Source organism: Anomaloglossus baeobatrachus, chromosome 8, assembly GCF_048569485.1.
Source record: "Anomaloglossus baeobatrachus isolate aAnoBae1 chromosome 8, aAnoBae1.hap1, whole genome shotgun sequence".
Classification (NCBI taxonomy): Eukaryota; Metazoa; Chordata; class Amphibia; order Anura; family Aromobatidae; genus Anomaloglossus; species Anomaloglossus baeobatrachus.
This window is the reverse complement of record NC_134360.1, coordinates 66,917,339-66,919,312: the sequence shown is the minus strand read 5'-3', so window position 1 is coordinate 66,919,312 and position 1,974 is coordinate 66,917,339. Positions and strand designations below refer to the sequence as shown.

At 44.6% G+C, this 1,974-nt stretch overlaps 1 non-coding gene across 1 annotated transcript; it reads right to left on the bottom strand.

Annotated features, from left to right (window-relative positions):
• Nucleotides 1–1,468: 1,468 nt before the first annotated feature.
• Nucleotides 1,469–1,541, bottom strand: TRNAR-CCG (transfer RNA arginine (anticodon CCG)). Its single transcript has one exon. It is a non-coding gene; the product is annotated as a tRNA-Arg (tRNA).
• Between the last annotated feature and the right edge of the window lie 433 nt (nt 1,542–1,974).

Sequence of the window (1,974 nt, the reverse complement as noted above, 5' to 3'; positions counted from 1 at the left end):
TTATTATATTATTCTCTCTAATATATTGTTGCATGCTATCTCTTAAAATGCCCCGTCGCAGCTGCGATATCATGGTAATAGCTGCCGTAGCGAACATTTTCAGGCAAGCTTCACACTTACCTGCCCTGCGACGTCGCTCTGGCCGGCGACCCACCTCCTTCCAAAGGGGGCGGTCGTGCGGCGTCATAGCGTCACACGGCAGGCGGCCAATAGAAGCGGAGGGGGGGAGATGAGCGGGACGTAAACATCCCGCCCGCCTCCTTCCTTCTGCATAGCCGGCCGGGACGCAGGTAGGAGATGCTCCTCGCTCCTGCGGCTTCACACACAGCGATGTGTGCTGCCGCAGGAACGAGGAACAACATCATAACATCGGTCTATCCCAAATCATGGGAATTTCCGACGCTACTCCGATGATAGGATTACGACGCTTTTGTGCTCGTTAATCGTATTAAAAATGCTTTACACACTACGATGTTGACAGCTACACCGGATGTGCATCACTTTCGATTTGACCCCACCAACATCGCACCTGCGATGTCTTAGTGTGCAAAGTGCCCCTAACAAGATAAGATACAGCGGTCTGTCAATTACTGAGCTCAATTCCCACCAAAAATTAACACCAACAAAGGGCAACAATGTTTACCTTCCAAGGCCAAAAAATCCAATGCACTAACAGGATGCAGCGAAACCCACTAATAAAGATGGAGGCAACACCAGTGCAAAACACTGATGAAGCAACCACTCATTACCAATCCATGGAGGGGGTGATTGCTCAGTATTAAAATTGCACACAAATGGCTTGTAAAGAGCGCCATTCACACATGCTGGTGCACAGTGTCTGGCTCACAGCCTATTAATGATGCCCATACTGTTATATAGTGATGGGCAGCCCGCCTAATCTAAGTACACCACATGGGGAAAATGTTATTCCTCTTTGTGTGGTTGTGCTATATTCCCTCAATATCCATGACAGAATGCCATCTGGCCCAGGTGGTTATATCATGGGGGTCTTTGATTTTTGCCTTGTTGAATGATCCCTGGAACAGTCAGTTCCTTGGTGAATACAGATGAAAAGTGATTGTTTAATATCTCAGCCTTTTGTTTGTCCTCTATCATTATCCTGTTATAATCTTTTACAGGGCCAATACCATCTTTTTTTTTTCCTTTTGGCATTGACGCATTTATAAAAAAAAATTGGGACTTTATTTTAATGTCTTTGGCAATTTTTGTTTCACTAGCTAATTTTGTTAGCTTGATTTCTTTTTTACATTTCCTATTGAGAATTTTATACTTTCTGAAATGGTATAAAATTTCCAATGAATCTTCCTCATTAGGGCGGGGCTTATTTTGGGGAGTAGTGAAAGCTTTCTAAATATTTACAGACAAAAACAACAAGGAACAAATATATAACCTATTTTAAAGTCAGTAGCTGAAATTATTCAGAAACATTACATGTTCCAAAAATGTTCGACCCAGATGGGACTTGAACCCACAATCTCCAGCTCCGGAGGCTGGCGCCTTATCCATTAGGCCACTGGGCCACATGGTTTAGACCTGTCACTGGCCCTTTTCTCTCCCGTGCTGCTGTTACTTCCAAGTCTGCAGTGAGTGCAGTCAATATGCAATGAGCAGCCCCGAAGTAACAGCAGCAGCGGAGACAGGTAAGTATAAAAATTCACACTGATGTCACACGGATCACATCAGTGGTGGTCCATGTGACATACCTGCTACCTGCAGAAAATGGACATATTGTCATGTGGCACACATGGACAGTCGTGTGCTCCACACGGACACATCAAAACACGGATGTGTGCGCAGACCTTTAGATTTTAATGGGTCTAAATGTATTTCTGGTACGAGTGAAAATCGGAGACATGAATGTGTGAAGGAGGCTCTAGGGCTCCTAAAAACACCATTGTATTTTTGGCTATCTGTGAAAGAAATTGGACCGCACTCGGGCCAATGTTGTTCACT